The 27,482-nt window shown below is 36.5% G+C and overlaps 1 long non-coding RNA gene and 18 other non-coding genes across 20 annotated transcripts; 13 read left to right on the top strand and 6 right to left on the bottom strand.

The window, feature by feature from the left end:
• The first annotated feature begins 85 nt into the window (after nucleotides 1-85).
• On the top strand, nucleotides 86-204 carry LOC115211145. Its single transcript, XR_003881469.1, has one exon. It is a non-coding gene; the product is annotated as a 5S ribosomal RNA (ribosomal RNA).
• A 380-nt stretch (nucleotides 205-584) lies between these two features.
• On the top strand, nucleotides 585-703 carry LOC115211144. The gene has a single exon (XR_003881468.1). It is a non-coding gene; the product is annotated as a 5S ribosomal RNA (ribosomal RNA).
• Nucleotides 704-1,088: 385 nt separating this feature from the next.
• LOC115211142 lies at nucleotides 1,089-1,207 on the top strand. The gene has a single exon (XR_003881467.1). It is a non-coding gene; the product is annotated as a 5S ribosomal RNA (ribosomal RNA).
• A 366-nt stretch (nucleotides 1,208-1,573) lies between these two features.
• On the top strand, nucleotides 1,574-1,692 carry LOC115211408. Its single transcript, XR_003881667.1, has one exon. It is a non-coding gene; the product is annotated as a 5S ribosomal RNA (ribosomal RNA).
• Nucleotides 1,693-2,071: 379 nt separating this feature from the next.
• LOC115211407 lies at nucleotides 2,072-2,190 on the top strand. Its single transcript, XR_003881666.1, has one exon. It is a non-coding gene; the product is annotated as a 5S ribosomal RNA (ribosomal RNA).
• Nucleotides 2,191-2,577: 387 nt separating this feature from the next.
• LOC115211406 lies at nucleotides 2,578-2,696 on the top strand. Its single transcript, XR_003881665.1, has one exon. It is a non-coding gene; the product is annotated as a 5S ribosomal RNA (ribosomal RNA).
• Nucleotides 2,697-3,056: 360 nt separating this feature from the next.
• Nucleotides 3,057-3,175, top strand: LOC115211405. Its single transcript, XR_003881664.1, has one exon. It is a non-coding gene; the product is annotated as a 5S ribosomal RNA (ribosomal RNA).
• Nucleotides 3,176-3,554: 379 nt separating this feature from the next.
• On the top strand, nucleotides 3,555-3,673 carry LOC115211192. The gene has a single exon (XR_003881514.1). It is a non-coding gene; the product is annotated as a 5S ribosomal RNA (ribosomal RNA).
• Nucleotides 3,674-4,303: 630 nt separating this feature from the next.
• LOC118763136 lies at nucleotides 4,304-15,570 on the bottom strand. 2 transcript variants are annotated; one of them, XR_004998892.1, is made up of 3 exons: nucleotides 15,376-15,570; nucleotides 4,705-4,800; nucleotides 4,304-4,440 (listed from the first exon to the last, which is right to left on the bottom strand). It is a non-coding gene; the product is annotated as an uncharacterized LOC118763136 (long non-coding RNA). The 2 variants fall into 2 exon arrangements; XR_004998891.1 differs by having other exon boundaries at nucleotides 4,308-4,502.
• On the bottom strand, nucleotides 12,900-13,018 carry LOC115211277. Its single transcript, XR_003881566.1, has one exon. It is a non-coding gene; the product is annotated as a 5S ribosomal RNA (ribosomal RNA).
• On the top strand, nucleotides 13,773-13,891 carry LOC115211217. Its single transcript, XR_003881538.1, has one exon. It is a non-coding gene; the product is annotated as a 5S ribosomal RNA (ribosomal RNA).
• LOC115211189 lies at nucleotides 14,996-15,114 on the bottom strand. The gene has a single exon (XR_003881511.1). It is a non-coding gene; the product is annotated as a 5S ribosomal RNA (ribosomal RNA).
• A 206-nt stretch (nucleotides 15,571-15,776) lies between the features above and the next one.
• LOC115211265 lies at nucleotides 15,777-15,895 on the top strand. Its single transcript, XR_003881565.1, has one exon. It is a non-coding gene; the product is annotated as a 5S ribosomal RNA (ribosomal RNA).
• Nucleotides 15,896-16,283: 388 nt separating this feature from the next.
• LOC115211402 lies at nucleotides 16,284-16,402 on the top strand. Its single transcript, XR_003881661.1, has one exon. It is a non-coding gene; the product is annotated as a 5S ribosomal RNA (ribosomal RNA).
• A 447-nt stretch (nucleotides 16,403-16,849) lies between these two features.
• On the bottom strand, nucleotides 16,850-16,968 carry LOC115211393. Its single transcript, XR_003881652.1, has one exon. It is a non-coding gene; the product is annotated as a 5S ribosomal RNA (ribosomal RNA).
• Nucleotides 16,969-17,553: 585 nt separating this feature from the next.
• Nucleotides 17,554-17,672, top strand: LOC115211205. Its single transcript, XR_003881527.1, has one exon. It is a non-coding gene; the product is annotated as a 5S ribosomal RNA (ribosomal RNA).
• An 8,058-nt stretch (nucleotides 17,673-25,730) lies between these two features.
• On the bottom strand, nucleotides 25,731-25,849 carry LOC115211202. Its single transcript, XR_003881524.1, has one exon. It is a non-coding gene; the product is annotated as a 5S ribosomal RNA (ribosomal RNA).
• A 551-nt stretch (nucleotides 25,850-26,400) lies between these two features.
• Nucleotides 26,401-26,519, top strand: LOC115211252. Its single transcript, XR_003881563.1, has one exon. It is a non-coding gene; the product is annotated as a 5S ribosomal RNA (ribosomal RNA).
• Nucleotides 26,520-26,743: 224 nt separating this feature from the next.
• LOC115211391 lies at nucleotides 26,744-26,862 on the bottom strand. Its single transcript, XR_003881650.1, has one exon. It is a non-coding gene; the product is annotated as a 5S ribosomal RNA (ribosomal RNA).
• Between the last annotated feature and the right edge of the window lie 620 nt (nucleotides 26,863-27,482).

The following is a 27,482-nucleotide window of genomic DNA, read 5'->3' as shown; positions in this document are numbered from 1 at the left end:
ATTTTAATGAGGATCAACTTATTCTAAAATAAGAAGTTTATTTATCAGTTTATAGAATAAATATATTAAAATTTACCACTTTGATGCTTACGGCCATATCACGTTGAAAGCACCGGTTCTCGTTCGATCACCGAAGTTAAGCAACATCGAGCCTAGTTAGTACTTAGATGGGTGACCGCTTGGGAACCCTAGGTGCTGTAAGCATTACCTTTTGTTGTTTTTTTTTTACTACTACCGAAACTCTGCCTGATTTAACTTCGTCTTTTTACGGCTTATGAAATTTTCCTTCTCATTGTAACGGTCATTTGAGTTTTTAGTTACCTAAAACACATTATACAGCAGCAAGTTAGGCAACTACGTTCCTTACACGTTGATCTGTACCAGAAAACACCTCACATCTCACGTCGTTAATCTCTAGTTGAGGACTCGGTGAGAAAAATGAAAATGAAATGTAATATATGTTAAATAAACTGTTGTCAAGGAATGTAAAAAAATATATATTTTAATGAGGATCAACTTATTCTAAAATAAGAAGTTTATTTATCAGTTTATAGAATAAATATATTAAAATTTACCACTTTGATGCTTACGGCCATATCACGTTGAAAGCACCGGTTCTCGTTCGATCACCGAAGTTAAGCAACATCGAGCCTAGTTAGTACTTAGATGGGTGACCGCTTGGGAACCCTAGGTGCTGTAAGCATTACCTTTTGTTTTTTTGTTTTTTTTTTACTACTACCGAAACTCTGCCTGATTTAACTTCGTCTTTTTACGGCTTATGAAATTTTCCTTCTCATTGTAACGGTCATTTGAGTTTTTAGTTACCTAAAACACATTATACAGCAGCAAGTTAGGCAACTACGTTCCTTACACGTTGATCTGTACCAGAAAACACCTCACATCTCACGTCGTTAATCTCTAGTTGAGGACTCGGTGAGAAAAATGAAAATGAAATGTAATATATGTTAAATAAACTGTTGTCAAGGAATGTAAAAAAATATATATTTTAATGAGGATCAACTTATTCTAAAATAAGAAGTTTATTTATCAGTTTATAGAATAAATATATTAAAATTTACCACTTTGATGCTTACGGCCATATCACGTTGAAAGCACCGGTTCTCGTTCGATCACCGAAGTTAAGCAACATCGAGCCTAGTTAGTACTTAGATGGGTGACCGCTTGGGAACCCTAGGTGCTGTAAGCATTACCTTTTGTTTTTTTGTTGTTTTTTTTTACTACTACCGAAACTCTGCCTGATTTAACTTCGTCTTTTTACGGCTTATGAAATTTTCCTTCTCATTGTAACGGTCATTTGAGTTTTTAGTTACCTAAAACACATTATACAGCAGCAAGTTAGGCAACTACGTTCCTTACACGTTGATCTGTACCAGAAAACACCTCACATCTCACGTCGTTAATCTCTAGTTGAGGACTCGGTGAGAAAAATGAAAATGAAATGTAATATATGTTAAATAAACTGTTGTCAAGGAATGTAAAAAAATATATATTTTAATGAGGATCAACTTATTCTAAAATAAGAAGTTTATTTATTAAAATTTACCACTTTGATGCTTACGGCCATATCACGTTGAAAGCACCGGTTCTCGTTCGATCACCGAAGTTAAGCAACATCGAGCCTAGTTAGTACTTAGATGGGTGACCGCTTGGGAACCCTAGGTGCTGTAAGCATTACCTTTTGTTGTTTTTTTTTACTACTACCGAAACTCTGCCTGATTTAACTTCGTCTTTTTACGGCTTATGAAATTTTCCTTCTCATTGTAACGGTCATTTGAGTTTTTAGTTACCTAAAACACATTATACAGCAGCAAGTTAGGCAACTACGTTCCTTACACGTTGATCTGTACCAGAAAACACCTCACATCTCACGTCGTTAATCTCTAGTTGAGGACTCGGTGAGAAAAATGAAAATGAAATGTAATATATGTTAAATAAACTGTTGTCAAGGAATGTAAAAAAATATATATTTTAATGAGGATCAACTTATTCTAAAATAAGAAGTTTATTTATCAGTTTATAGAATAAATATATTAAAATTTACCACTTTGATGCTTACGGCCATATCACGTTGAAAGCACCGGTTCTCGTTCGATCACCGAAGTTAAGCAACATCGAGCCTAGTTAGTACTTAGATGGGTGACCGCTTGGGAACCCTAGGTGCTGTAAGCATTACCTTTTGTTTTTTGTTGTTTTTTTTTTACTACTACCGAAACTCTGCCTGATTTAACTTCGTCTTTTTACGGCTTATGAAATTTTCCTTCTCATTGTAACGGTCATTTGAGTTTTTAGTTACCTAAAACACATTATACAGCAGCAAGTTAGGCAACTACGTTCCTTACACGTTGATCTGTACCAGAAAACACCTCACATCTCACGTCGTTAATCTCTAGTTGAGGACTCGGTGAGAAAAATGAAAATGAAATGTAATATATGTTAAATAAACTGTTGTCAAGGAATGTAAAAAAATATATATTTTAATGAGGATCAACTTATTCTAAAATAAGAAGTTTATTTATCAGTTTATAGAATAAATATATTAAAATTTACCACTTTGATGCTTACGGCCATATCACGTTGAAAGCACCGGTTCTCGTTCGATCACCGAAGTTAAGCAACATCGAGCCTAGTTAGTACTTAGATGGGTGACCGCTTGGGAACCCTAGGTGCTGTAAGCATTACCTTTTGTTGTTTTTTTTTTTACTACTACCGAAACTCTGCCTGATTTAACTTCGTCTTTTTACGGCTTATGAAATTTTCCTTCTCATTGTAACGGTCATTTGAGTTTTTAGTTACCTAAAACACATTATACAGCAGCAAGTTAGGCAACTACGTTCCTTACACGTTGATCTGTACCAGAAAACACCTCACATCTCACGTCGTTAATCTCTAGTTGAGGACTCGGTGAGAAAAATGAAAATGAAATGTAATATATGTTAAATAAACTGTTGTCAAGGAATGTAAAAAAATATATATTTTAATGAGGATCAACTTATTCTAAAATAAGAAGTTTATTTATTAAAATTTACCACTTTGATGCTTACGGCCATATCACGTTGAAAGCACCGGTTCTCGTTCGATCACCGAAGTTAAGCAACATCGAGCCTAGTTAGTACTTAGATGGGTGACCGCTTGGGAACCCTAGGTGCTGTAAGCATTACCTTTTGTTGTTTTTTTTTTACTACTACCGAAACTCTGCCTGATTTAACTTCGTCTTTTTACGGCTTATGAAATTTTCCTTCTCATTGTAACGGTCATTTGAGTTTTTAGTTACCTAAAACACATTATACAGCAGCAAGTTAGGCAACTACGTTCCTTACACGTTGATCTGTACCAGAAACACCTCACATCTCACGTCGTTAATCTCTAGTTGAGGACTCGGTGAGAAAAATGAAAATGAAATGTAATATATGTTAAATAAACTGTTGTCAAGGAATGTAAAAAAATATATATTTTAATGAGGATCAACTTATTCTAAAATAAGAAGTTTATTTATCAGTTTATAGAATAAATATATTAAAATTTACCACTTTGATGCTTACGGCCATATCACGTTGAAAGCACCGGTTCTCGTTCGATCACCGAAGTTAAACAACATCGAGCCTAGTTAGTACTTAGATGGGTGACCGCTTGGGAACCCTAGGTGCTGTAAGCATTACCTTTTGTTTTTTTGTTGTTTTTTTTTTACTACTACCGAAACTCTGCCTGATTTAACTTCGTCTTTTTACGGCTTATGAAATTTTCCTTCTCATTGTAACGGTCATTTGAGTTTTTAGTTACCTAAAACACATTATACAGCAGCAAGTTAGGCAACTACGTTCCTTACACGTTGATCTGTGCCAGATCAACTTATTGTAAAAAACAAAAGGAAAATATCCTATAAATTTTAAGGAAATGACCTTATCCTAAAACAAAAAACTGTAGTATCGGTGTTTAGAATAAATACCTTAACAGTTAAATTCTTTTTTTTTTTTTTGTTTAATTTAAACTAATTGTGATTTGAAATTTTTTTTGTTTAATTTAAACTAATTGTGATATGAAACTTTAAAACAGAGCGGATTTGATTTATATTCATTACTGAATACAGAACTCAACCGCAAATTAATAAAATCCTGTACGTGATGGCTTCTGGTGTGGCTGTTCTTTATTCATGAATCACGTTGACAGTGATAATCGTCCACTAATGTTTGTTAAATTTTTTCCATAAATATGTTTAAAATGATTTCATGTCAATGTTGAGTACGGCCATCAACCAGTCAGAACGAAAACAAATACCACAAATCCTCTGCGATTTATTTCGTCCAATAAATATAATGTATAACTTTAAAAGACAAAAAATCCATATGCTTGTTACGTAAAGAGTAGGTCTCACGGCTTTCACACACCTTTAGTGTCGGTAAGATTCCTGATGTTAACGTCCTACTAAACATTTTTGAATTAAAAAAAAAAGGTGCATAAAGAAAAACTTCGAAGCAGATGACGTTCTGAAAAGAAAGTGATTAGATGTTGTAATATGAGTGGAATTAGCAGATGGACACTGTATGAGTGATGATGGATGAAGAAACTAGTGAGTCATGTCCGAGATCAGAAGACAGTGTAGAATTGATAGAAAAGGCAAAGAAGGAGAGGCCAACACGTATAAAATCTATAGGTTCAAGCATGTTGTAATGGCTAGGGACTACATACCATCGGCTGGCTGGCCGTTCTTTGGTTGCGTTCTCGGATGTCCTTGTGTAGCAGCAGAATTATATCAAATGCCGGAAACCGAAGTAATTTCTCTTCCTGATAAAGAAGAAGGAGAGCTTTTATGATACTGACTTTGCTATGTTGAAAATACGCATTTAGTCGGTGAGCTATTTAATGGCAGCGAAGTCTAGTACTTAAGAGATTGTGAGAATTCAAGTTGCATGCTATTCATCATTAAGGTAGAGGTGTGAGTGATGACTCATGTTGCTTTCTATTCCAAGTAACATGGATGCCTGCTGCAACGTGAGGCTTGTAGCGTAGCTTGGAGGCGTGAGGAGAGCGGTGTACCCCGGACAGCACTTTAGAGTCTCGCATATAAGTCTGTATATGCTTGGGGCCTGGCGATAAGAGGGGAAAACTGACGGGACTTATAAAATGGCAAAGGGATTGTAAATCGAAGTCAAAGGAAAGACACTTCAAACACTTCTATAGTAGAGCGTATAAAGAATTAGAGCTCTTGCGGAACAGCTGGTTTGCTTGGACCAGAGATGAGGAGCAGCTTTATGAAGCAATTCAAAAGTGTTCTTCAATTCATTAAAGTCTATGGATTTCACGAAACTAGTTCCACTCAACACCTCGTAACATCATTATTATGTCAGAAACAAAAAGTGGATCATGGAACATTGGAGAGAACTGTTATTCACAAAAGTTATCAATCCTCCCGCTGTAAATACTGCAATCTCGGAAACGGTTGACACGAGAGTAATTTTAAAAATAAATTACGTGCTTTAGCTCCCTTGGAAGTGTCATATCTCCTAGTGTCTCTTTCCACAGAGATAGCTACATGCATTTGCATATGTAACTAGCTACTGGGGTTGTTTTCTATCCCGTAACGGATATCAGTGTATCAAGTGGTGCTCTCATCCCTCCTATATGGATATGAAATCTGGATGCTCTGCAAAAATCTCCTCAAGCAACTTGAAAATTCTGCGATTGAGCATGGGTTTCGGGTGGCAGGACCAGGTGGAAAATTTGGAATCGTTGGACAGAGCCAATCTTGAGGCTATGTCATTGGAGGCTCTGCTACGCTGCATTGGTTACATCGACATGGGAGAACCCTGCAGACTCCGCCATATATTCTATATCTGGTCGATCAAAATAGAGATACAAAGACAATATGAAAGCCTATTTGTCTGTTCAAGAAAGCTAAAGTCGTACTCTCTATATAGAGCTAATTAATGTGCCATGAGAACAAAGCTTAAAAGATAAATCTACGTAGAGAATCGTGAATGCAGGTGCGGCTCTTTAATGTACAAAATTCCTATTGGAACAGAAACAATAAAAAACAAAAAAAAAACAACTCCTTTGATATCCCAAACAATCAATTCTAACAGCAAAACACTCACATATATACACACACGAACGCGCGCACAGACAGATATAAACGCATATGCGCACAAACACACACTCGCGGATGCGCGCGCACACACACACATACACACACACACACACACACTAGTAATATGTGACAGCAAACTACTAAACGTGAAAATATAGTCACGCAGAAAAAATACCTGTCCCGAGAAGTGTATGTGTATGCAAGGCTACGAAAAGGATAAGAAGGAAAACATGTTTCTCTAGATCCATGTGATGACGTGGTGCCTGCACTAAAAGCAAATGAAACTTGTACAGTTGTTCGTCAGTGTCCTTGTCATCGCAGAATGGTGATCTGTGTCTCATCTACATACGACTAAGTGAAATGAATCAGATATATATATATATACATGTAAAGAATCAGATATATATATATACATGTAAAGAATTAGAGCTCTTGCGGAACAGCTGGTTTGCTTGGACCAGAGATGAGGAGCAGCTTTATGAAGCAATTCAAAAGTGTTCTTCAATTCATTAAAGTCTATGGATTTCACGAAACTAGTTCCACTCAACACCTCGTAACATCATTATTATGTTCAGAAACAAAGAGTGGATCATGGAACATTGGAGAGAACTGTTATTCACAAAAGTATATCGTTTGCTGTGCATATATATATCTGTATTTATGTACCCTTGATATATTCAATTGATGACGGTAAAGCTTATCTAAAGCAGAACCAGAAATCCTTGGATCTTGAATTATTCAATAATTTTTGCTTGTATGTTTTGTCCCTCCGCTTTACCTCATGGTGCGATATGAACATTTAACGTGGTTTTATAGTCAGAGTTTCGACTGCTATCTCGGCATGTTGGTGTCTTTTAGACACCCTCATTTTTAATTGTTAAAAATTTTTTTACCTTTGTAAGGTATTTCTTTCATGCTGGCCACTTGATAATTTCGACACTTAAATATCGATATTATCCTCATATATAAATTTATATAATTCGCTATTATATTCACTGCGGTGCTTATTTTAACCATGTCGTACTTATGCGGTGATTTGGCGGGCGATTCAAACTGGCTGTGTCCATATGTGCATATGTATGTATGTACGACGCTCGTATATGTAAGTATATCGTTTGCTGTGCATATATATATCTGTATTTATGTACCCTTGATATATTCAATTGATGACGGTAAAGCTTATCTAAAGCAGAACCAGAAATCCTTGGATCTTGAATTATTCAATAATTTTTGCTTGTATGTTTTGTCCCTCCGCTTTACCTCATGGTGCGATATGAACATTTAACGTGGTTTTATAGTCAGAGTTTCGACTGCTATCTCGGCATGTTGGTGTCTTTTAGACACCCTCATTTTTAATTGTTAAAAATTTTTTTACCTTTGTAAGGTATTTCTTTCATGCTGGCCACTTGATAATTTCGACACTTAAATATCGATATTATCCTCATATATAAATATATATACATGTATATATATATATATATATACATATATATATATATATATATATATATATATATATATATATATATATATAGGAGATAAATAAAAATATATGCATACATACAAACATATATGTACGTACCTACATCTACATGTATATATACATGCAGATATAAATAATTATACGGGAGTACAGGACATCACAATAAGACGTAGAAACGGAAAAAGCCAAAAAACAAAAACAAGAAAACGTAAAACGAAAAACAAATACAGGACGAGCTACACAAGGACAAAACCCCCGTCATCAGCTGTCGCTAGAGGAGTCAGGCATGTTTCGAAGGCATAACAGAACACTAATCCAATAGGCCTTCCTGCGAGAGAATTAAAATAAAATTTCAAGCAGCGGGGCACAATGAGTACGAACACAAACAAGACGTAACAATAAGACTGCAAAATTAAAATACATGTACAAAAACAAACACAAGAGGACGAACGAAAAAGCCTTTTTTCTGGCATAGACAAACAATAAAACTGCAAAAATAAAAATACATGTACAAAAAGTACAATTAGTTACAAAACGAGAAAATAACAGAATACTATACAGGAAATCAACCACACAAGGGGACGAACGAAGAAGCCTTTTGCTGGCAGAGAGAGAGTGAGTGAAAAAGAGAGAGAGGCTGTGAGAGTGAGAGAGAGAAAGTTTCCTTTATGTACAGAACCTGAAAATCAGAGACGAAAAGTACATCGACACCCTAATGGCATAGCTGACAAATTATCCGCTAGTTAGATGTGGTGTATTCTGGAAAATACGTTCAGTGTAAAAAGAAAATATCGCTCGCAAGATACGCTCAACACGAACAATCATATTGTTGAGGTTAGAGAGCGAACAAAATATGGTTATCCATTTATAGGTAGAATACTAGTGTAGACCACAGATAATAATCGGTTTAGTGGCTGATAATTCCGTGTTTAAAATATATCATGGTTGACTTATTTTGAATATCTCTATTCTGTAGCAACCCTCATGCCGTTTGGTGATTTTTTGTTCAGTTTAGTCACCGTACGTCATCAGTATATTTAAATTGTTATAAAGCAGTATATCTGAGACAGGTGCTGACTATATAAAGTGGAGCGGAACTTAAACGTCCTCTTCCTCTCTTTCACTGGAATGAAAAATGGACCGAGCTAGCTGATTTTTCTACAATCAGAACTCAACTAGAGCGAAAAGAGTCTTTTTTTTAATTTCGTACAGCTATTCTCAATACAAGCACATTTTAATTACCAAACGCAATTTTTTCGTGTCTCTATTCTGCCAGATCAGGTACGTTGATTTCACTTACATTTTAACTCACCCCGCATCTGACACGCACACACGCACGTACTTTGATTCAAGAACACATATATAACGCCATCTCTACAACACACTTGTGCATTTTATTAATGATTGTATTGGGGATAGATACCGAGGAGACGAAATCACGCCGAAACATTGTGGCGAATGTCATTCACACTTTAATTTGCAGGAACCAACGCTTGATTGACCATTAAGCAAAATCAGCACGTACTTAGAGGATCAATGGATTGGGGTGCCTCAAAAATGTTAAATGGTTTGCAGCACAAAAGAAATCGATTTAAACTTGCTAAAATAACATTCAAAGCAGTTTATAAGATTCGAATACGATTTCGATGCGTTGATGGCATTATAAGGAGGAATCTGATCAAAGACTCTGCAATAAAGAAGTAGAACTGAGTCAACATAATGTATAAAGATGGGGTTGACTTGCGCATGCGTTTGCCACGCGTTTCCGGTACGTATTACAGCTGCATTCTTTAGCGGTCCTACTGACGAGCTACAGATACCAAATTACTTTGTTTGATCTTTAATAGCGAAACTCGAGTATAGGGTTATCTAATTTTTTATTCACTCTAGTACCTATTAGCTGTGTACCTTATAAATTCCTTTTTTCGTTTTTGGGATTTAACTGCCCTTTTTAGTATGTAAGAAGTCCTGTCAAGTTTCTTCTCCCCTTGTATAGATTTTTATACACTCTTATATAAAATATTTGGTAAATTTCGATACTTTTACCCACACAATTTTCACCCGGCATGGGGGCCTGTCAGGTGGTACTGACATCGATCACACTCGAATGGTACTTTTTACGTGCCACCGGCACTTGTATCGGCCGCATATTATATATGCCAGTGTCGAGGACACGTAAAAAGCACAATTCGAGCGTACTCGAGGCCAGTGCCACCTGGCTGGCCCCCTGCCGGTGGCACTTAAAAAGCACCCACTACTCTGTCTGAATGGTTGGCGTTAGGAAGGGCATCCAACTGTAGAAACCTTGCCAGAACAGATTGGAGCCTGGTGCAGCCTCAGTCAAACCGTCCATCCCATGCCAGCATGGAAAGCAGATGTTAAACGATGATGATGATATATATAATATAATATATTGCTATGCCATTGGAAGTTTAGGTAAACTTTGTCACTCACTCACTCTCTCTCTTCTCTCTCCCCTTTCTCTATCTCTTTCTTCCCAGACAAAAATGAAACGCATCAGTTACCGATTTCGGCGCCAAAATTTGCAAAGTGGATTAGTTTTCCAAATTTATTCAGCCATCTGAGATAGATTATTATATATTATATATATTATATCCAGTGATTTTAAGAGGTCTGAAAAAGATGTTTTGTTTTAATATTATACTTTTACTAGTTTCACACACATACACAAACTCTTACGTGGTTTTTAGATGAATTCCTAATCATTCTTTATTTTTCCACAGACGTCGTTACCACTAACTTCTATGACCTCTGCATTTTTCACTTATTCTTTTCAATATTTTTTTCAACCTTGTTTGTATTTTCAATCTAATGTAATCCACATTCTCTCGAAAGAGTATTTCTGCAAAATGTTTTCTAAACATATGGGCAAAGAATGAAACAGCAAAAAATATTTCAAAATGAAGGGGTTCCGAGGAGGGGTGGTGAAAATGCCAATGATTCCAGGAGATGGGGATGGGGGTCCGTTCCTCCCTCCACACACACACATTTTTTCGAACAAAAATAAAGGGTTTACAACATATTAGGAGGGCAGGGTACTTGATTCCACGCAAAAATCCGAGTTTTTTTCCTTTTTCTTAGTGAAAATCATGCGGATGTACTTCCCAAGTGGAGTGGGGGTGAAATTTCCGTGGGTTCCACCCCGCCCCACCCCATTTCCGGACTCAAAGGGTTTTGTGGCATATTAGATCACCGTAATTCATTCAACGAAAAAGAAAAAAATATTTCCAATGATTCCAGGGTAGAGGGGTCCGGTTTTCACCCCCTCCACTTTTTTCCGAAAAAAAAAAAAATAATAAAATAGGAGGGTTTGCAGCATATTAAAGAAGTCAGGGTACTTGATTCCACGCAAAAAAAATCCGAGTTTTCTTTCTTAGTGAAAATAGTGCAGGTAAAAGTATCGAAATTTACCAAATATTTTATGTCTTATGACTTTTATTAAGTATGCGAACCACTGGTAATAAATTATTTTAATTTTTTTCTTATGTAGTATACATATGACCAAAGTAGGGGCTCGTAAGACTTCCTTTTGTGTCCCACCAAAAACACCCCTTTTTTTATTTAATTTTTTGTTCTGCACAAACCCCCGTTTTCGGCTACGGAGAATACGAATCTGCAAAAAAGAAAGAAATGGCAAAAATCGGCATTTTGAAATTACATCCATAATATTCTTCATTTTTAACTTTTTTCATAATTTTTTTTCTTCAAACTATGCGGTAAAATACGGAGATTATGATTCTGACAAAAATTTCCAAAATTTTTCTACTTAGTGTTAGGGTTGGGGTTTTAGGGTTAGGGTTACAGAAAAAAGCGAAAAATGAAGAAATTGGAGGGGGGTAGGGGGCATAAAAATTCAAAATTCCAATTTTTGGCAATTTTCCGGAATCTCCGTATCCGAAAAGGTGGGTTTTTGCCACAAGAAAAATTTTAAAAAACAATTTGGGAGAAAATGGGAAGGGGGAGTCTTTCCTGGGGTTCCAGCATGGCCGCAGTCATATGACTGAAACAAGTGAAAGAATACAAAGATGATACTTTCTTTTATTCGATATAGTGTTTAGAAACGAAAGACAGAGGAAAGGAAAAGGCGGAATAAAGAAAGAGGGGAGAGAGACTAAAAGAGAAGATATAGAAGAAAAAAAAATAGCATCATATATTTCCATTGATCGCACACCAGAAGGTTCAACGGAAACAACTGAAGCAAGCCTACACCCTAGCAACATTACCAGGAGCCGTGGCGGGGCTAAGGTGTTGGGAAAAACAAGCTCCCTAACGAGTATCACCTGTCACTTCGGTGAGGAAATCTGCCAACGATGACAAGCATTTCGCGGTTAGTGGTCGAATCCTTTCAAACGTCTGTAATGCCACAGGTTAAAAGAGATAGATAGTTCACTGCCAGGTCCCGGAACAAAAATTGATATCCTTTTTTAACTGAGACAATTATCTCCCTTCATATAGTTGACAAATTTACAAATCGTTTATAATAATGAAATTATTGTATACAGTGCTCAGGTGCACCACAACTTGTCAGAAAGTGCGTATAAAGTGTATGCAGTAATGTACAAATGTCTAGAAAGCGAACAATGTAGGAGTCAGATACATGCTTGTGTGTGTATGGAGGGGAGGAAATCAGGGGTAGTGTTGGCGAATCTCAGAAAGCATGGAAGTTTTGAAGGATGCAGTGCTCCGACAACTAACAACCGATGCCGGCAGTTTGTTCTATGCTTCAGCAACTCTCAGCGTGAAAAAATGTTTCCTAAAGTCATGGGAGCTGAGCTGCTTTCTGACTTTGTAAATATATCCACGGGTGTTAGACGGGTAGAGTTTGAAAAGGTGCTCAGAGTTATTGTTCGTAAGGGTGGAGTTTGAAAAGTATCGGAGGTCAAGATTTGCAGTAATTTATTCGTTCTCTATGGTTGATGGCCGTACAACAATGAACATGAAAGCTATTTTCAACATCTTCTTAGAAAAACTTTGGGCGATCTTACGGTATATGTACCAGTGTACTTCCAGAAGTACCGAATACATTTCAAAAAAGTGTTTTTTTTATATATATGGGGTGGTTAGGGTTTCTGTTAGGGTTAGGGTTAGGGTATGTGGCGATGCTTCGGTAAACTTAAGTGGACGACTGTCAGTCATCAAAGGTTTACATGAGGTTCTCACCCGCTGGATTTTGATAATCTGCGGATCCTTTCTGTATTCCATAACGAAAATAAATTGAATCCGCTGTTTTACTGTATTATATAGTCAAAATATAATTTATTCAAACTTCGTAAAAAAAAACGAAGAAAAAAATGCTTACAGCACCTAGGGTTCCCAAGCGGTCACCCATCTAAGTACTAACTAGGCTCGATGTTGCTTAACTTCGGTGATCGGACGAGAACCGGTGCTTTCAACGTGATATGGCCGTAAGCATCAAAGTGGTAAATTTTAATATATTTATTCTACACTGTGATACTAAAGCATTTTGTTCTTCAGAATATTTGATTTCTTTTAATTTATGCACATACATACAAATAAAAGACAATGAATAGAGACCAAAACCTATTGATTACTAGTCTTTATTTATCTAGCACCCGCTATACATCATTAAGTTATGATACTACGTCCTTTACACGTTGATCTTTGCCAGAAGACATTTCACATTTCGTGCACAAAGTAGTGAACACTTTCGCCTCTATTTATGTCATCAACTACTGAATGTCAGAATCCTGGGTATAATCTGTAAATAATTGGTGGTATTTTTTTCCGACCCAATTGATGTAGCGATCGTATAACGTCATAACAACATTCCCTGTAAAACACTGGCGCACGAAATGTGAAATGTTTTCTGGTAAAAATGAACGTGTAAGGAACGTAGTATAATGGGTGCTAAGTAAATAAAATCTAAGTTAAAGTGCTCGGCAATGCTTAGGTAGTAGTATATGACGTAAACGATGAGTAAGTGTTGGTGCGAGTGTTTGACTGTTCAGTACTGTGAAGGAGAAATATAATGCTTTTTTCTACCGAGATCGCTAAGTTGGCACTGTGAAGATGAAAGATAATGTATTTTTACCGAAAGATTGCCAAATTATATATGAACTAAAAGAACGAAAAATGTGTTCGTAAAAATGAAAATGGTTTAGTATCAGTTTATAGAATAAATATATTAAAATTTATCACTTTAAAGCTTACGGCCATATCACGTTGAAAGCACCGGTTCTCGTCCGATCACCGAAGTTAAGCAACATCGAGCCTAGTTAGTACTTAGATGGGTGACCGCTTGGGAAACCTAGGTGCTGTAAGCATTCCCTTCTGTTTTTCTTTTTAATTTAAACGAATTGTAATTTGACCATAAGAAGTATTAAAACACAGCGGATTCATTTTATCTTCATTATTGAATACAGAGAGCACCCGTAGTTTAACGTCCGCTTAAATTTATTAAGGGTTTTCCCGTGAAGATATTGAAAGTACCTTTCATGTCACGATTGTTGTACGACCATCAACCAGAGGGGAGCGGAACAAATACTACAAAACATTCTCTGCAACACTTAAACGATTTGCTAATTCTATAACTGTATGTAGGAAGGGAAATAGTTGTCGCGTTAGTGCTACTCGCACCGACGCTTAGTCATCATTGTTGTCATATACTACTACCGAAACTTCATTTTTATTGCGACTTCTGTACTTTTCCTGGCAATCAATCGGTTTTGGTCTCCATTCATTGGCTGGCACTGTCAGAAGTGAAAGTAGTCAACTTCGTGTATTTCCGTCAGGTTTATACCTTCGTTAATTTACGCCGTTTATTTACGTACCACCACGCTGTTACGTTTATAAAACAATGGAAGTTCAGTTTAAAGTTTATAAATAAATACATTTCATTCCATGTTCTGTTTAAACTTTATAAATAAATATATTCTTGCATTATTCATTATTGTTTTTAAAAAAGAAATCACACCAAATCTGCACAAATGACCATACCACCGCGATCACATAAAACAATTGAAGTTCAGTTTAAAGTTTATAAATAAATACATTTCATGTGTAATGTATACACATGTGTATATATATATATATATGTATACACATGTATATATATATATATATATATATATATATATATATATATATATATATATATATATATACATGTATAGACACATCTTTAATTAAACTATTGACCGCCTTAAAACGGATTTCAACAGAAAAATGTTACTATAATCGATAATATAAGCATATAACTACTTATACACACATACAATAAATACAGACACACACACATTAGTCAGACATATAGCCACATATACACACACACACGTGTGTGTATGATTGGTGTATGTGATCGCGGTGGTGGTGGTCATTTGTGCAGATTTGATGTGATTTCATAATGTAAAAAAAAAAAGGTAATGGAATGCTTACAGCACCTAGGGTTCCCAAGCGGTCACCCATCTAAGTACTAACTAGGCTCGATGTTGCTTAACTTCGGTGATCGGACGAGAACCGGTGTGTTCAACGTGATATGGCCGTAAGCAACAACATAGCAAATTTTAATCTATTTATTCTATAAACTGATAATAACATTTCGTTTCTAAGAACACAATTTTTCTTTCAATTTATAGCAATCTTTCGGTAAAAATCTATGACGTCTTCACTCTGTCTGTGGCATTATCTTTCATCTGCTTCACATTGATCAACAATCAAACACTCGCGCCGACACCTACTCATCATTCTTCTCGTATACTACTACCGAAGCGTTACCGAGCACTTTAACTTCATTTTCATTGCAACTTACCTACTTTTCCTGCCAATCAATCGCTTTTCCTCTCCATTCATTTCTATGTATGTGTATCTATATATGTGTGTATCAGTGAGTTAGTGTGTGTGTCACTGTTGATGTTCCTCGAGCAAATGAGAGACAATGAATAAGTGTGTCGGTGTGTGCTGCGACCGTGTTTTTCATTTTTCAGATGCAAAAAATAAACGTTACACAAATACAAATTGGATACAGAACTTGCCGAACAAATACTTGCATTTCTCGGAGATGAAAACCAATTGATTGCCTAAAAACTTAAATTACCGTAAAAATAACAAGAAGAAAAAGTCGCCTTGACAGCATCTGTAGCACTATATTTCATTTACTTCACCTTTGGTATCAGTTTATAGAATAAATACATTAAAATTAACCACTTTGATGCTTACGGCCATATCACGTTGAAAGCACCGGTTCTCGTCCGATCACCGAAGTTAAGCAACATCGAGCCTAGTTAGTACTTAGATGGGTGACCGCTTGGGAACCCTAGGTGCTGTAAGCATTACCTTTTGTTTTTTTGTTGTTTTTTTTTTACTACTACCGAAACTCTGCCTGATTTAACTTCGTCTTTTTACGGCTTATGAAATTTTCCTTCTCATTGTAACGGTCATTTGAGTTTTTAGTTACCTAAAACACATTATACAGCAGCAAGTTAGGCAACTACGTTCCTTACACGTTGATCTGTACCAGAAAACACCTCACATCTCACGTCGTTAATCTCTAGTTGAGGACTCGGTAAGAAAAATGAAAATGAAATGTAATATATGTTAAATAAACTGTTGTCAAGGAATGTAAAAAAATATATATTTTAATGAGGATCAACTTATTCTAAAATAAGAAGTTTATTTATCAGTTTATAGAATAAATATATTAAAATTAACCACTTTGATGCTTACGGCCATATCACGTTGAAAGCACCGGTTCTCGTCTGATCACCGAAGTTAAGCAACATCGAGCCTAGTTAGTACTTAGATGGGTGACCGCTTGGGAACCCTAGGTGCTGTAAGCATTTCGTTCTGTTTTTTTTAATTTCACCTAATTGCAATTTGACCATAAGAAGCATTAAAACAGCGGATTCGATTTATTTTCATTATTGAATACAGAAAGCACCCGTAGCTTGGTACTACTTGAGAACAGTGGTCCCGGTGCGCGCACTCGCATAATCGCGCTAACTAGTCGTGACTAGTGGATCTTACAACGACTACCTAGCAAAGTAAATAAAACACAAAATAAATTTTTTTAAAACAAAGTAACACAAAAACACAAAGTAAGGTTCGACTAGTCATGACTAGCTAGCGCGAATGCGCGCAAGAGGACCACTGTTCTCAAGTCGTACCCCGTAGTTTAACAAAATTGAGCGGGTGGGAACCTCTGGTATAGCTGTTCTTTATTCATCAACCTTGTTGACAGTGGTAGTCGTGCGCGTACGTTGGCTAAAAAAAAGAAAAAAAATGTATGCTTACAGCACCTAGGGTTCCCAAGCGGTCACCCATCTAAGTACTAACTAGGCTCGATGTTGCTTAACTTCGGTGATCGGACGAGAACCGGTGTTTTCAACGTGATATGGCCGTAAGCAACAAAGTGGTAAATTTTACTATATTTATTCTATAAACTGATACTAAAACTTTTTATTTTAGAATAAGTTCATTCTCTTTAGAATTTATATTTTTTTATATTCGTTTACTACACATTATTTAACACATATTACACTTTTTTTCTTCATCTTTGTGACCGAGTGCTAAACTAGAGATTAACAACGCGAAACGTGAAATGTTTCTGCTAATGATCAACGTGTAAGGAACGTAGTAGCCTGACTTGCTGCTGTATAACGTGTTCTAGGTAAATAAAAACTCAAATGACCCTAACAATGACTACGAAAGGTTCATAAGTCGTGATGTATTTGAAATTTAATTGGGCAATATTTCGGTATTTGTATATGACGACAATGATGAGTAAATGTTGGTGCGTGTGTGTGCTTAACTGTACAGCTCTGTGAAGAAGATGAGACATAATATCACAGACTCCTTCATGACATCATAAATTGTTTACGAAAGATTGACTTAAATTGTATGTAAAATTTTAAAAGAATGAACTTATCTTAAAATAAGAAGTTTTAGTATCATAGTATAGAATAAATATGTTTAAATTCACGTTGCTGACGCTTACGGCCATATCACGTTGAAAACACCGGTTCTCGTCCGATCACCGAAGTTAAGCAACATCGAGCCTAGTTAGTACTTAGATGGGTGACCGCTTGGGAATCCTAGGTGCTGTAAGCATTCTTCTTTTTTTTTTTAATTAAAACCAATTGAATTTTGACCATATTAAACCGTAAAACAAGGCGGATTCGATTTACTTTCATTATGGAATACAGAAAGCATGAAGAAATTAATAAAATCCAGCGAGTGGGAACCTCTTGTAAGTCTTTTCCTTATCCATTGTCCACTTAAGTTTACTAAAGTTTTCCCATGAAGATGTTGAAAATAGCTTTCATGTTCATTGTTGTACGATCATCAACCACAGGGAACAGGAAAAAATTACCACAACACCTGCTCTCCGATACTTAAGCGATTTGTAAATTCGTTAAGTGTATAAGATTAAAATATTGATTACCAGTGGTTCCCATGCTTGATAAAAGTCATATGACGTAAAATATTTGGTAAGTTTCGATACTTTCACCCGCACGATTTGATATATATATATATATATATATATATATATCAATCACCATCATCATCGTTTAACATCTGCTTTCCATGCTGTCATAGGTTGGACGGTTTGACTGAGAACTGGCAAGACAGGAGACTGCACCAGGCTCCAGTCTGTCCTGGCAAGATTTCTACAGCTAGATGCCCTTTCTAACGCCAACCACTCAGAGAGTGTAGTGGGTGCTTTTTAAGTGCCACCGACAGGGGGCCAGTCAGGTGGCACTGGTATCGAGCACGCTCGAATGGTGCTTCTTACGTGACCCCAGCACTGGCATATATAATATGCGGCCGATGCCAGTGCCAGTGGCACGTAAAAAGCACCATTCGAGCGTGCTCAATACCAGTGCCACCTGACTGGCCTTCGTACCAGGTGAAAATCGTATAGGTAAAAGTATCGAAATTTACCAAATATTTTGTATGAGAATGTATAAAGATTTATACACGGAGAGAAGAACCTTGACAGGACTTCTTACATGCTAAAAAGAGCAGTTAAACCCAAAGCACGAAAAAATGAATTCATAAGGCACACAGCTAATAGGCACTAGAGTGAATAAAAACTTAGATAACCCTATACTTGAGTTTTGCTATTAAAGACCAAACAAAGTAATTTGGTATCTGTAGCTCATCAGTAGATTCGCTATAGAATGCATAATTCTGTAGCTGTAATACGTACCAAAAACATGAGGCAAACACATGCGCAAGATAGCCCCATCTTTATACATTATGAATTTAAACTTAGGGCATGAGCATAGTCAGAAAAGCACAGCAGTAAATAAATTTAAACTGTGTAATATATAGCCTAAGAATTGGAAAATTTTACTGCATAAGAGTAAAAGATTAGTTACATAATTATGCAATCTTTAGTGATCCTACAGACAAGCTACACATACCAAACTGATTTATTTGGTCTTTAAAAGGGAAACTCGAGTATAAGGTTAACTAATTTTTTATTCACTCTAATGACTTAAGAATTCCTTTTTTTCGTGATTTGGATTTAACTGCCTTTTTCAGCATGTTAAGTTTCTTCTCTCCGTGTATAAATCTCTATACACTCTTATATAAAATATTTTATGTCTTATGGATTTTATTAAGCATGTGAAAGGATATGAAAACAATAATTTACACAAACGATCAGTGGGTGAGGACTTTCGGAAAATTCACATGATCCGATTTTTTTCCCTTATAACTTTCAGGTAAATGGATAAATTTCAATGAAATTTTACAGAAACACCTTTCATATAGCATAGATTACGATTATAAAGTAATTTGTGGGGGGAAATGTTTCTGAAGGGGTGGGGATAGGACTGTCGGAAAGTTCACACGATCTGTTTCTTTCCCCTCATAACTTTCAGAATCTAGTTTAGCACCCGGTCACCAAAACGAAAAAGAAAAAAACAGTCTACTAGGTGTAAAAAAGTGCATAGAAAACAAATATGAAAACAAAAATTTGCACAAAATGAATATCTTTCAATAAAATTTTACAGAAGCACCTTTAAAACGGCATAGATTTTGATTTGTGGGGAAAATGCTTTCCTGAAAGTTATGAAGGAAACAATCGGATTGTGTGAATTTTTCGAAAGTCCTCACCCCATCTACCCCACCATTGTTTGCGCAAATTCTTGTTTTCATGTTCATTTTCTACACATTTTCGTATACCTATTAGACTGTTTTTTTTTCCGTTTTCATGACCGAGTGCTAAACTAGATCCTAAAAGTAATGAGGGAACAAAAGGGATCATGTGAACTTTCCGACAGTCCTCTTCCCAGCCCTTTGGAAAACATTTCCCCCACAAATTTATTTATAATCGTAATCTATGCTGTTTGAAAGGTGTTTCTATAAAACTTCATTAAAAGATATCAATTTCCCTGAAAGTTATGAGGTAAAAATCGGACCCATAGTATAGACGCTAGTACTGCTGAAAAGACCAAATTCCGCAAGCCAGATAAATTGGTATGGATAAATTCATTGCAGCAACAACTTGAATGTCAAGGGAAGAATTGGTTACGAAGAGTGAGAGTTGCTCAGGATAACTTGTCAACTCAGTGAACATAATAATCAGGAAAGCGAACAGGTTACTTACCATGTTCTGGATGAAGCTGATAGAATGAGAAGATTCAAGCAACGGGGTTGACTATCCAACGTACTAGCAGCAACTGAACTAATTTTCTATTTGAATGCGCGTTCTAACCTTCAGCAGTAGTTGTTGCTTGAATCCATATAAGGCCAACCTAACCTAGTGAGCGTCTATCCGAGCACAACTAAACCGCACCCCATAAAATAGTATTGTGGATCTACTATTTCGTTACATGGACTGCAAAAATGTTTGCTGGACCCTCAGGAGCCAAATGGACCACTGGTCCTGCCACCTGAAGCCCATGCTTGATCACAGAATTTTCAAGTTGCTTGCGGAGATTTTTGTAAAGCATCCAGATTTCACATCTATATCAGAGGGATGAGAATACAACTTGATACACTTATATCTGTTAGGGGATCAAAAACAACCCAGTAGCTAGTTACATATGCTAATGCATGTAGCTATCTCTGTGGAAAGAGCCACAGGAATTTTTTTTTTAAATTAATCTCTGGTTAACCGTTTCCAAGATTGCAGTATTTACAGTGGGAGGATTAATGGGTTTTGTGAATAACAGTTCTCTCCAATGTTGCATGATCCACTCTTTGTTTCTGAGCATAATAATGATTTTATGAGGTGTTGAGTGTGACTAGTTTCATAAGATCCATAGTCTTTAATGAATTGAAGAACACTTTTGCATTGTTTCATAAACCTGCTCTTCATGTGCTTCAAGCGAATCAGGTGTTCCACAAGAGATCTAATTCTTTATAGACATCACCATACAAGAGTTTGATATGACCTTTCGTTGACTATGGGTTAAAATCCCTTTATTTAATAAGACATAGCTAGGCCTAAGGGGCCGAAAGCTATCTGTTATCTGCTATATTCATATTTGTATTATATATCTCAGAGAGAGAGGATGTATTTCACTAAGCGTAACACTACAAGGCTATAAAAAGTGGAAATATGTGATACACAGGTAACCATTGGAAATATTTGTCTTTTAATGCCCTAGATGTCACTGAAATGAAGGAAATATACCTCTTTACCATACCCATGGTGAATTTTTTATCTTCTCATTGCCCAAAATTGGAAAATCTCACTAATTTGTCTGAAAAAACACCCATTTTTTAATGTTTTGTCACAGTATATTGACTTTCATTCCTTTTTTTTTTGCAATTAATTTAATATTCATTAAGTTAAACAAAATAGTTGTATTTACTGTGTATTTCTACTATTCCATATGAAATTTGAGTCTGCTATCTTCAATAATAATGATATTATAAGCAATTTCCTACCCCATCCTCAATAAGGCCAAAATGGATGATTTCGATAAAAATCTCGGTAATTTTATTAATTTTATTAAGTGGCTGAAACCAAATAAGCAATAGACTTTTAATCTAGATATGATTATATTAATCCTTAATGGTATTATATTTTATAAAAGAAAATTTAACTTGCAATTAAAAAGTAATAACTAATTTATTTAATACCATTCAAGAAATGAATTTTCATATATGGTTTCGACCCATAATTAGGTAATTATTTTACCCTTGTTTCAGTGAAAAGCCAAAATTAGAGGCATTTAACTGTTAATTAAAAAACTGAAATTCTTATTTCTTCTCAGGAGTATAGCGCCGGGATGAACGGATTATATTGATGTTATAAATTATAAGAATTTTTTATCTTCTATACTTATGTATTCTTTCTCCTTCTTTGCATTCTTCCTTATTTTTCTTAATATTATTTTATTTATTATCAGCTCATTAATTATATTTAAAAATAATATAAATCGTGAAAAAAATTCTCCTTTTGAATCTTAGCAGTTTTTTGAGCATTTTGGGCTTGTTTTATGTATTTCAATGCGAGGAAGCCAAACAAGAGAAAATGTCATCACATAAATCCAGGAACAATTTGTTACCAATAAACTAAAGTTGCAGAGCGGAGGGGGGACCATCTCAATAAATAAGGCCCTTTTTTATTTGGCCCACCGTCTATATGTGCAGTGTTGGTTTGTGTTGACTTCAACCTGAGGTCTGTTGAAATGGGACAACAATTGGGTCAGGAAGAAGTTATAATCATACTGGACCTTGCTGAGTAAGCAAAAGCTCAAGAAATTGTATGGAAAAAGCAAGAAGTGTTCTCCCGTGTCATCCTCAGATTGGGGACCTTTCACACTATGATGTTCCTTGAAATCCTGTGAAAGAGGTTTGGTGATGCAGGACTGTCAGATATAGTCATCAAAGCTGGTATCATTGCTCCTGGTTCAATTCCTGCTGTGCTTGAGGGTCGGCAATATAATCGCGCCATACGAACAGACAAAATTGTCATGGAAGCTATGCAGCGTCTGAGAATCAAAGCCTTCTATGAATGGGCACAGAAGAACGATGCTCATTTACTCCAACCCGCTTGGGCAGCAATGGATAATGTCAGCAGTGAGATCACTTCAGACAACTTCAATAACATGTTGTTGGCACCAGAGTTCATATGTCTCTTAGAATTATTTGATGTGTTCTGCAAGTTGGACAAAAGTAAACTGGCAGCCTTATGGGACTCTTACATTGACCTGGTCTGCCTGCTTCGATTCACGTGCTACTAGAGAGAGAAACTGGGTTTTGCATCTTGCTTCTGTGCATGAGATGCTACCTTGGGTATTTACCTATGACAGAACAAACTATGCCCATTACCTCTCTGTGTACTGGTGTGAGATGAAGACCCTGCCTCAGACACATCCTGAAAGCAATACTCTTCTCCTGGAAGGGCATTTTACAGTTCAACGAAATTCCAAGAGTGCATTTTCTCAAGTTGCTCTTGACCAGACCATTGAGCAAATTTCGAATCATGACTTCAAATCGAGTGGTGGTATAGTAGGTATCAGCCTCAACCAAGGGGCAGTGCAGCGTTGGGTTCTGACAGCACATGACAGGGCAAGCATACTTCAAATCTGCAGGAAGATGGCTGGTATGTATGATGCCCAGAACCAACATCACAAAGAAACTAGTTCCCCTCACCTAAAGAAAGATGAAGCTGATGTTAAAAAAAGTCATGGACATGATAGAAAGCTGGGGGAACCCACATGAGACAAAGAACACAACTGATTCCCTCATCAACATTGCATCAGGAGTAAAAGCCACTGATGATACAACAGAAGATATTTTGTCTGCAGAACAGAAAGGAGCTAACGCTTTCTCATCTTTTGTGCAAGAGAGGCTGTGTAACAGTCAGACAGACCTTTATTCCCCATTAGCAAAGACTGCACTCAAAACATTTAGGAACCTATCGAAATCACCACAGATGTTGTAATCAATGCTGATAGGGGACTCTTTGCAAAGATGGTGGTCAATGCTCAACACAGACAAATGAACATGAAAGAAGTTTTGCAGTATCCACTGGGTCCTCTGCTATGGTCCCTTGCAACGCCTGATGGTGCACCTGCAAAGACTACCAAGGCATCCCTTTTATATTCATTAGAAGAGCTAGCTAAACCAGCAAATACATCCCTACAACAGCAGTATGGCTCTTTGATGGAATGGCCTTGCTGTAATCCATAAAGACAGTCCCCAAGACATTCAGAGATCTTGCTACTTATGTTCTTCAAGTACTGAAGTCAACAAGCAACAACCCTGCCAGAACATCCCTAGTTATGGACCAGTATCCTAAGCTGTCTATCAAGAACCCAGAGCAAGCAAAACATGGTACATCAGGCGTCTTGAAAATAAAGATCTTTGGCACTCATCAAAAGTGTTCGTCACAGTGGAAGTAGTTCCTTAGTGATGGTGGGAACAAGACCAATCCTGCAAAGTTTCTGGTGGAAGAGTTACAGCAGCCAGAATATGCTTCCAGGTTTAAAGGGTTTGGACCACTGTACATCACCCATGGGGATGGGTGCCACATGCTTGTTGAGAGTTATGGTTGTGTAAAATGCAGCAGAGCAGATCAACTGTGCACATCAAAGGAAGAAACTGACAACCGCATTCTGCTACATGCAGACTATACAGCATTAGAGGGGCATGCATGCATCATAATTAAGTCACCTGATACAGATGTTGTTGTGTTAGCCTGTGCTTATAGCCATCAAATCAATGCAAGACTACTATTCTGCGCTGGCACCACACAGAGACAAAGGTACCTTGATGCCACAGCTATTGACCTGAAACTAGGAAAAGAAGTGTGTGAAGCACTGCCAGGAATGCACACATTCACAGGATCTGACAACATGGGTGCATTTGTTGGTATGGGATAGAAGCAGGCATTCAAGATGGTGGTGTCTGACATAGACATGTGCAATATGATGAGAATGGCTCATTGTTTCATATAGATGATGAAAGGCTGCAAACATGTGGACAGTTTGTTTGTTCTCTCTATGGGTACAGTGGCAATGATACCGACCTTGTCTGCTATAAACTATTCTGCACCAAGAATGCCCAAACTTGTCAACTTCCATCGACTCATGATGCACTGAAATACCATGTGAAGTGGGCAAATTACCAAGCATGCATTAGGCAATCAGTACTGGATGCATCTGCTACCACACCAAATCCAGATGGCTATGGCTGGGACTTCGAAGATGACACATTGGCTATCCACTGGATAGACAAACCACCAGCACCAAAAGCACTCCTGTTATTGATATCTTGTAAATGCAGTATTAGCCAGTGTAACGGTAGTCGGTGCTCATGCCTTATGAATGGATTGTCATGCACTGATGCCTGTCAAGTCATGCACAAATACCACAAATATTGATCAAACAGAATCCAGTGATGAAGATGAGGATGAGGATTATTAATGAATAATGATGACTGTTTTTCCCCCGCACATTTGCTCATTCTGTAAAGTGTATTATTGGCTGTGGTAAGACTTGCACTGGTGGTGAGTGAAATTGCTCGACTTTTGGGGGTTATATTATGTTTTTCGATATGATAACCCTTTACTTAGGAAAGGAAAGTGCTTATAATATCATCATTACTGAAGATAGCAGACTCAAATTTCACATGGAAGAGTAGAAATAAACATTAAATACAAGTATGTTGTTTATCTTAATGAATATTAAATTAATTGCAAAAAAATAAGAATGAAAGACAATATACAGTGAAAAAACAATAAAAAATGGGCGTTTTTTCAAACAAATTGGTGAGATTTTCCAATTTTGGGCAATGGATGATGAAAAATTCATCATGGGTATGGTAAAGTGGTATATTTCCTTCATTTCAGTGTCATCTAGGGCGTTAATAGACAAATATTTCCAATGGTTACCTGTGTATCAGATATTTCCACTTTTTATAGCCTCGAGACTCACCCTTACTTATAAAAAGCTATTGTCCTAACTACCTGACATGTTGTGCGAATGACAACCAGTGAAAGTGTCATTCCCATAGACCCAGGAACAATGTGGTACCATCAAACTAAAGTTGCAGAGGAGGGTGCAACCAACTCAATATATAAGGCTCTTTTTGGATCTGGCCCGATTTTGTTAAATTACGATGTTTTCTGTATTCAATAATGAAAATAAATAGGTCAAATTACAACTTGTTTCAATTCAAAAAAAAAAGTAAATGGAATGCTTACAGCACCTAGGTTTCCCAAGCGGTCACCCATCTAAGTACTAACTAGGCTCGATGTTGCCTAACTTCGGTGATCGGACGAGAACCGGTGTTTTCAACGTGATATGGCCGTAAGCATTTGAATTTTAAATTTTAATCTATTTATTCTATGATCTGATACTAAAACTTCTTATTTTAGAATAAGTTCATTCTCTTTAAAATTTACAAACAATTTATGATATGATGAGGGAGTCTGTGACTTTATGGCTCATCTTCACAGAGCTGTACAGTTAAACACACACTTGCACCATTTACTCGAAATTGCCGTCATATAGAAATACCGAAATATTGCCCAATTTAATTTCAATTACATCACGACTTATGGACCTTTCGTAGTCATTGTTAGGGTCATTTGAGTTTTTATTTACCTAGAACACGTTATACAGCAGCAAGTCAGGCTACTACGTTCCTTACACGTAGATCTTTAGCAGAAACATTTCACATTTCGCGTTGTTAATCTCTAGTTTAGGACTCGGTCACAAAGATGAAGAAAAAAGTGTAATATGTGTTAAATAATGTGTAGTAAGTTAATATAAAAAAATGTAAATTTCAAAGAGAATGAACTTATTCTAAAATAAGTTTTAGTATCTGTTTATAGAATAAATATCTTAAAATTTACTATTCTGCTGCTTACGGCCATATCACGTTGAAAGCACCGGTTCTCGTCCGATCACCGAAGTTAAGCAACATCGAGCCTAGTTAGTACTTAGATGGGTGACCGCTTGGGAACCCTAGGTGCTGTAAGCATCCCTTTTGTTTGTTTTTTTTAGTAAGCGTAAGCGGATGACAATCACTGTCAACAAAGTTGATGAATAAAGAACATCTGTACAAGAGATTCCCACCTGCTCGATTTTTTTCAACTACGGATGCTTTCTGTATTCAATAATGAAGATAAATCGAATTCGCGTTGTTTCAATGCTTCTTATGGCCAAATTACAATTAGTTTAAATTAAAAAAAAAGAAAAAGGGAATGCTTACAGCACCTAGGGTTCCCAAGCGGTCACCCATCTAAGTACTAACTAGGCTCGATGTTGCTTAACTTCGGTGATCGGACGAGAACCGGTGTTTTCAACGTGATATGGCCGTAAGCAACAGAGTTGCAAATTTTAAGATATTTATTCTATAAATTGATACCTAAGGTGAAGTAGATGAAATATATTGCTACAGACGCTGTCAAGGCGCCTTCTTTTCCTATTGTTCTTGTCATTTTTACGGTCATTTAAGTTTTTAGGCAATTAATTGGTTTCCGTCTCCGAGAAATGCAAGTATTTGTTCGGCAAGTTCTGTATTCAATTTGTGTAACGTTTATTTTTGGCAAGAGAAAAGTGAAAAATGCAATCATACGCATTGATTGTTTCTCATTTGCTCGATAAACATCAACAGTGACACAAATTGACTCACTGATGCACACATATATAGATACACATACATAGAAATGAATGGAGAGGAAAAGCGATTGATTGGCATGAAAAGTAGGTAAGTTGCAATGAAAATGAAGATAAAGTGCTCGGTAACGCTTCGGTAGTAGTATACGAGAAGAATGATGAGTAGGTGTCGGCGCGAGTGTTTGATTGTTGATCAGTGTGAAGCAGATGAAAGATAATGCCACAGAGTGAAGACGTCATAGATTTTTACCGAAAGATTGCTATAAATTGTATATAAATTGAAAAAAAAATTGTGTTCTTAGAAACGAAATTTTATTATCAGTTT

The sequence above is a fragment of the Octopus sinensis genome, linkage group LG4 (assembly GCF_006345805.1).
Source record: "Octopus sinensis linkage group LG4, ASM634580v1, whole genome shotgun sequence".
Lineage (NCBI taxonomy): Eukaryota > Metazoa > Mollusca > Cephalopoda > Octopoda > Octopodidae > Octopus > Octopus sinensis.
The sequence above is the reverse complement of the archived record's forward strand: the minus strand, read 5'-3'. Positions and strand labels throughout refer to the sequence as shown.